Genomic DNA, 8,722 nt, shown 5'->3' with positions numbered 1-8,722 from the left:
TGTCTCCTTTGATTCAGAAGCTATGCAATGCTGGTTGTGGGGGCCTTCATCTGATATGATGATTAAACAAGGAAAAATTATTTTCATGGGTCTTTGTACAGAGCAACCCAAATATCTGCCATATGGTAGTTCTGTTGGCTTTCGATCCTACGGACATGTCCACATCATAATCTAGTCTGTTAAATGGATATATGAAAGTCTGAAAATTGTTATGGCAATTTTAACTTTGACAGCTTTGGGTAACTTTGATTCAAGTGTTGAAAGTACAAAGCTTAAAAAATATTTTCATGGGTCTGTGTACTTCCCATGTAGTTTGACGATTAGGCCCTCAATATGGCCCAGAAAGCTGGACCTCATAGGAAAACTTTGCCCTATTATATCAATCCTAAGGTGAAAGACTGAAACCCATTGGTTGCTCCCAGTGCCAAGCAGTCTAGGCAGTAGCTCCTTGGTGGTCTTCATATAATTGCTTATTCTTATTGTCAACATACAGGTTTGACAATGCTGTCTCAGTGGTGATTGAGCAGTGTAGTCCTTTGGTTGGTTTTGTTTTCACCCATCAGCATATGAACCTGCAGACCCCATTTAGTTGGGAAAAGGTTATGGTTGTTGTTGTTGTTGTAGCATATGAACCTGCAGACCCTGAAGTTCTAAATCCTAGGGTGCTGACTTGCCGGAATCAAAATTCCTTCTATCCTACTTATCACAGTATAATCCTTTCTTGGTTTACAATGAATTGATCTCTCAAATCAAATTAAAGCTTGCCTGGTCTTGTATCACAAGTACTGTACAAAATAGAATGATTCATTGAAGTTGACGACGACCGAGGATTCAGATGTTCCATTTCAGAATTCTTTTCACTACATTTCAGATTTTCAGCTCAATGCACCAGGTTGTGGAATGAGGACCTATACAAGTACATTATCCATTTTCACCATATAATAGGATCAACAGGTAGGCCCTGAGTAGTAGCCAATAACACATCCATTCCCCGATTGCATTTTCCATCTCTCTCTCTCTCTCTCTCTCTCTGAAGTAAACCTGTTGAAATCCAAAACTCTAGTCCCATGGGCTGCTCTGCAACACTTCTCTTCAACTTCTATCATCACCATAACAGATCATTGGCCCATCTGTCGTCCCAACCCATGGGTCCGAGACACCCCTACTCAAGTCCTGGGATACACCTCAACCGTCACTCCATCATCTTTCTTTCCACATCTCTCCTGGGAATATCCAGGTGCTTGTCTAGCAGACGCTCAGTTGTGGCCCATTTTTAGTTGAAGTGTTCAAAAGGTACTTGTTCATGGCCTTTTAGTTCATGATTTGAACAGGAGATTAGGTGTTAGCTCTGAGTGACTCAATGGTTAGTCGACGTGAGGGACATTCGGTGCAAATGAAATGTGGAGAGGTATTTATGGAGTGTCACGTGTGTGAGTACCTTAAGACTTATAAAGACTTAGACACATTTTTTTTAACAGCTAGTTTTTAAGGATGAGTTATACCAATCCCAAACATTGAAATATTGAATTCCTAGTTACAAGTAGTCCTGGCCCTGCCTACAGCTTGATAATCGTGAAAGTATATTCTGAATTGAATTGCCTCCATGTCCTCGCCTTTTTCTGAATCATGTGAACCCCTAGACTTGGAAGGGGGACCTTTATCTGCTCCATTTCTTGGGCAGTTCCATTTCCCCAAAGTTCCTCTAATAGAGGGAGGCAGAAATGACCATCCTACCTTTGCCCGAACACAATGTCTGGGTGGAGTCCATCCCCTCTATTAGAGAAACTTGGAAAAATGGAACGGACAAGAAATGGAGCAAATAAAAATACCTTGGAAGGGTCTGTCTTGTTTTTAATCATGTATTTGTAGTTGTACACATAAAATCTTGACCACGAATCATTTTAAAAAGGATTCATATTTTAATTATTTTTGTTTCTCAAATAACTTAACTATTGTTCCCTTCACTCAAGACTGCTTTATTTTTTATTAAGATGCTTCGAAATTGGAAGTTAGAATTAGTTGGTGGACATTGTCATAGTTGTGGAACTTGGAGACTTTACCAAAAAAACAAAAAGAGACGACTATATTTATTTATTTATTTTTATAATTTTAAATTATAAATGTTTGATTTGGGCCTCTGGTCCGCCTTGCTTACAAGAAGGCCTTTTTTTTTTTTTTTTTTTTTTTTGAGGAGGGAATGAGGGAAGAAGACTCTATCCAGGACTGTAGTTCCAGTGTTCAGACACATCATGACATGAATCACTACCTCGCCCCCATGAAAGGCAGAAATATCACCCCTATTGATGCTTTCTTGTATATTTCCATTGGACTAAATGCTGATGTAGGGGTCACACTTCCGGACAGAAAACTCTTCCCCTTTTCTTTTAGTATGATGGCAACAGCTTGTTTGAAAGCAATAGAAATGAATTATGATTATGCTAATGCTTGTCTGTAGCTTTGTTTTTGTACGAGTCATGTTGTACACAGCTTTCGCCTTATATGGGCTTGATCAGGGTTTTAAAAATCAGATGGCTCTGGCCGCCAAGGCCGGTCTTGACTCCTTCTGATCTGGGTCGGGCTGATACTGTACCAAAAAATAAAAAAAAACCCTAAATACTTAGAATATAGCAATTTCGGAGCTAATCTAAATAAAAAATTTGGATCAAAATAGGCCGGGATCAATCTGGATCCCGATTCCGGGTTTTAAAACCCTTGGCATTATGAGCCAAATTCTCAAGTTTGAAACTGAAGCGGACAGTTTACCTTCTTATTATGATTCTCTTGTGTGTATTTTAATCAATGAACCAAATTTAGAAGCCATGGACTCTTCGCAAAGCGAAAAAAAAAAACACCAACAAAAAAACAAAAATATCTTTGTGATTTAAATTTTACTGATCTCATCAATTGAAATCACTACAAGTTTTATATTGCATCAGTTTGTTTCAAAACAATATAATTCGGTATTAAGTGAGCGATTTCGACTAAACTCATTTATTATGTCGCATTAGTTGTTTTGACATCAAAATCACCTTAATGATTTCACTTTTCGCCATTGAGCGTTTTCAGGCTTTCAGCTGAGATCATTAAAATATCAAAAGGATAAATATGACACTTTTGCCCCTGTTTTCTCTTAAGAAAATTCAATTTTTGTTACTTTTTTATCCTTATCCGTACAGATGGGTCGGATCGATTTGGATTGGTCTTGACTGTTATCAATACAATCTGGCCAAAATGGGCCAATCCAATCCAAGATTACGAACCAAGTTCTCAGGGTTGAAATGACCATATGCCCCCCTATTCGACGCACCGTAACCCCCCTCCTTAAGCAATCATGCATCAAAACCGCCCCCATATCTAAAAGAGAAACTATGATTTTAATATTGAAAAAGTGATCGAGTTTCCCTTCACCCCATAGCGAAGAATTTCTTCCTTTGCTCTGGGTATTGGTACCGTTGGATGCCCAAGGGGAAGGATGGTTTCGGCCACAAACAATAGGGGATGGAGTTTGTGATGAGGTTTTGGGGCATTGCTCTACTTTATGCATGACAAAGCCATTTTCCATGCCTTTTGAAACATATTTTTATCAATTTTAAAAATTCTAACCCATTCTAAGGATTTGAAACACAGTTGAGGTGTGAAGAACCTCGCGAACTATAAATGATGAGTCCTACAATCTTGATTAAAATTTCTCTTTCTTGGTATTTTCTCAATATGAGAAGTGGATTCCTTATTAAATGTATTTTCATTTATAAGTAAACATCATGAATCTAACACACTAATATATAGCCCAATAAGCATTAATTGTTAGTACACCAAAACTCATAATGATCAAATGTAAGGTCCTCTAGGTGTGTGGACCAATCATAGGTTATAGATAATAATCTTCCATTCAAGATTCTCAAGAGATATGGCCGGATGTGTTCACATATGTACACTCACATTTGTGCTTAGAATTTCTGTTTAGAAGAATATACCAAAAAAACTGTATTTGTTACCCAAATAATAATAATATCATGCAAATTAATTTTCATTTAAAGAATATTAAAAAACTGTATTTGATTGACACATAATTCCAACAATTTTGATTATACGAACCCCAATAATCTTGGAATTATCATCCAAAAAATATTTGTAACCATTATCAAATTCTATTATGTAGTAACATTTTGTACAACACAGGTAGACTAGGATTAAGTTCGCGCTTAATTGAATTTTAGTGTTATCAGGTTCGTTTTACAAATGAGGTACCAAATTTACATTTTTGTATTCAATGTTATTCACAATCACTCATTTATTCCCTCCGAGAAGGATCAGCTACCCACATAGAGTGTCACCCCACATGGTGAGAACCAATCAAACAGAATCTCCAACACTAGCTAACAAGACTGGTCCTTTTTTTTTGTAGCTTCCAGTCTCTGGAATTATTTCAAGATCAGATTCTTGCTATGAAATTGACCTTTTGATTCTGAGGCAATAAGATAAACGAACCTTAGGAATAAGAAACTATCCTTCGTTTTTTTTTTAAAACTTAATTAATGACACTTATCCGAAACACAAGGTCCTGCATTTATGGGATATGCTCTCTACCAGATGAGGCATATATATATATATGTTTCTCAAATTCCAAATATTTTTGTCTTTGAAAATTAAGTCATTTTCACTTTAGATGATCAAATTGTCTACCGCATGGATTTTGGCCTTTCCTCTCGTCTTCCTTGGACCAACTTGCCTCAAAATTTTCACTGGTCCATGCTCTTGGTATGAGGTCCTGTGACATCACAGTTCTCTTTTTTGAAACATAGAAGAAAATGTCCTTTGGATCGATGCCTTTCAATATATACTTATGGGAAAATGTTCTTAGGGGGAAGAGGGCAGGCTACGTCTAAAAATAGTGGGACGAAATGACCGTCCCCACCTCCATGAAAGGCCGAAATCCCATCCCGAGATGTAAGCATGCGTGTTTTCCTCAGCTGTCATGTGTGTGTGGCCCTTGCGCCCAGACATACGGTCGCACGAATTGACCACCACACCCTCATGGAAAGATAAAAATCCCTGGGGGCATGGCTATCATTTCATGCAACAGTGTGTCTAGGGCATAAGAACTGCACATCACATACGTCCAGGTAGTGTTTAAATTTTCTATGTACTGGCAGGCATGCAAAGGACACTTTCTTTAACAATAACTGTGATGTCACACGAGCTCATACCAGGAACATGGACCACTCAACATTTAGAGGCTAGTTGGTCTCAGGAAGATGAGAGGAAAGGCCCAATCCCATGTAGACAATTTAATCATCCAAGGAGATGACTTTTCAAAGACAATATTTGGAGAACAGAGAGAGAGAGTGTGTGTGGGAATAAGAGAACGCTAACTAGTCATGTAACCCCTGCACCAGTGTGGGAGCCAATGAGAATACACAAAAAAACATTGATTTGTGTGAAATTTTTTATTTTACTCGGGGCTGAACGATCTTTTCATGCACTCTTGTGTCTTGATGCAAAAACCATGCAACTGGTTAGCGTTTTTTTCCCTGTATATAAATTTCACATTTGAAGTTTGTTTACTGTTATCACCCCCAAGAGGTTTTATGATCAAATACAAAGGAAAAGACACTCTGTAACATAGTTTTAGTTCACAGTATTGGATCAGATATTGGCCAATTTTGACATCGATATTGATATCAATACATTTTGATCCGTATAGTTGGACACTTTTGCCCTAAAAAATATCGGTACCAACATCGATTTTAATCATTTTATCCTCTCAATACCATATCATTGATCCAATAATGGCCGATACCAATATGGATTGATCCTTGAGTGGAAGGGGACCACTGACGTTCTGTCGAGTCCCTCTTAAAAGAGGTTTGAGTGGGGGAAGGGAGAGGGCCCTAGGGGTGGGGGGGGGGTAAAGCAACCCAAGGTGCATAGAGTGTGGTCAGCTATAAATGCCACCGTGGGCCAAACTTCATCTAAGCTTTACCACATGTTTATCTTTCCCAAAGCTAAATGCCCAATCAAAGAAGATTCCCTTACTCTTAATCTTGTCATAACTCTGATCTAACATGAATTTGAACATCTTAAATCTCCAACCAAAAACATAAATTAAAAAACAGAACATCTTATATCTTAATTGACCACCCTACTTATCTAATCACAATCATTTTTATATACTACTAGGCAATCAGAAGATACAACCATATAGCTGAGCAGAAGGCTACGAGCTAGTCAAAATCCTCTACGGTCGGGCAGGTAGCGACCTTAGTGCTGTCTACAATTCACACTTAGACAAGAGTGAAATGACCGTCCTATTCACTGCCCAAGCATCCTACTCAGGTGGGGTCCATGCCCTTATCTGGGATTGGACAACAACAAGGCATGCAGCTATCTACCCGGCCATTGAGGATCCAAATTGAAATCGTGCTTTGGCTTCCATAGAAGAAATAATAGATACTAAATTTGAATGAACATGGTTAAAAATATCTTTATTCCTAAACTTCTAAATTTCCACAAGAATATATTGAAATCCAATTGGTTAGGGATGAATTTATACAGATTAAACAGATAGGTTAACCACTCTTTAAATTGAGTGTATAGGCATAAAGGGGAATAAGCACGCCAATATGAAGCACCAAGTGAACATTAGCCTCAAGAAATGAGGATCTAGGTTAGTATTTGCTTTTTAAAACTCGAATCTTTAATGCATCCCCGTTATGCAATGTATTCCATCCTATATTTTTTGCTCCTACACACAAAGTCCCAACGATGCCAAACAAACCCTTCTTTGCCCTTATTATGCTTCTACCAAAAATGACAAATTAACTTATTTAAATTCGAACAAGTAAAAGAAGGCAACAAAAACATCAACATCGCATAAGAAGGGATGCAAGTGGCAACAGATGTAATGAGAACCTTTTTGTTAATGGGAGAGAGGAGAGACTCGTTCCACCCAAATAATTTTGATTGAGCACATTCCATGATGACAACAAAGAGGTTCGTTGGTCCTCCTCCTATATTCAGTGGGAAGTCTAATGTATTTCCATGTTTAGAAACCGCCTATAGTAAGCAAAGACTTCTCGATCATTATCTTCTGCTATCTGCTGCCCGAACAATACTAATACATGAATAAGTGTTGGGGTTGAAGAGAATATTAGAATTTCTAAAATTAATTTTATGCCCTAAGACTATAAAGTAATCAACTAATAACCACTCTATTTTATCGTACACATTACATAAATCAAATTTTTTTTTTGGATAAAAATTACATAAATCAAGTTTAAGTGCCTTAAATTTTCATGAACAAAAACAAATATTGCCCGAGAAGGAATAAAGGCTCAATTAATTAAGGATTAAGTTCTCTTTCACCTATGATAAAAGACAAACTTTTCGATTGGATAGATATCTACATGGAGAAGTCTTCAAAAACGGAAATTGACACAGTAAGTAAAGTGTGATGGATGGAATGATCCATCACACTGTTAGAGACATGGATTTTCTCTATTTGGATAAAGACGATTCACCTCAACGTGGAGCATCGCCTGTCATCATGTGTGATGGAACACATGAGTACATGACATTATTATATATCTACGCACACAGTAGCAAGTGATGATGTCTAAGGGCATTTGACGCACTAAAAAGGTAAAATCGGTACTATTCCTCAAAATAATTGAAGCAATCTTCAGGAAATACGTAAGGTTTTTTTCGAAACTTGGAATCAGTTACGAGTTCGATCTCCATCGATCATCACTTTTAATGAGTTTGCTCCTTGTAGTTTTCGTCATGTAATTAGGTTGAAAAAATGTGATTACTCATTCTATTGTAAAGGGGGCTATCAATTTTCCTAGACGGGGATTTTGATTATCCTCCTTTCCGAAGGATCTTTTGTGAATTGTACAACAGTTTCTGTCCTGGCTTTTTAAGATTCCCTCCTGCCCCCTCCCTAAGAGGTTTTGGGGGGTTTTTTGCACCCAATAAAAGAAAAAAGAAAAAAAAGGTTAGAATCGAACATTTAATATGTTGAGAATAGGGTTTAATTGGAATCTGATCAATTCAATCTATTTCAATGTGAGTTATACAATTATGCACATAGATGGAGATAAGGGTGTCAAAAATTCAGACCAACCTGGTTGAGCCGATTGAACCCAAATCAACGATGAAACTCCTTAGCGATTTGATATTGGTTTTGATTTTTATAAATCGCTAAGAGACCAAAATCGACTGTTTGAATCTAAATCAAAAGAAGAAAAAAAAATGTAGATATTGGTGAATTGTTGTAAATAAACATCCTAGATATACATATCAATATATTAAGAGGGTCAGATTACTTATCTTAATATAAACAAATCGAGGTTAATGCCGACAATTTCAAACACCATATAATGCCAGTTAAATGACCAAAACCCCCTGTTTTTCTTAGATCCTCCAACTCCCGCCAAGGATCGAGAAGACCTTACACACCCCTAAATCAAATATTCAAATCAACATTTCATAAGAATACTGTTTACCATTCAATTAGACAAGACATATGAAAAGCTCATACGAGACTTTTGTTGGATGATTTGTGTTTGATTTCGACATAAAGGTTTGATTGGTACTCTTCCCAACTTACTTTAATGTTATAAAATATTTTAATTAATGTAAAATAATTCAAATAAATTAATTTTGACCTACCAAACACGTATCTTATTTTAAAGAAAAAACCTGCCAAATGTATTTATTT

Source organism: Telopea speciosissima, chromosome 7 (genome assembly GCF_018873765.1).
Source record: "Telopea speciosissima isolate NSW1024214 ecotype Mountain lineage chromosome 7, Tspe_v1, whole genome shotgun sequence".
Lineage (NCBI taxonomy): Eukaryota > Viridiplantae > Streptophyta > Magnoliopsida > Proteales > Proteaceae > Telopea > Telopea speciosissima.
This window is presented reverse-complemented; position numbering follows the sequence as displayed.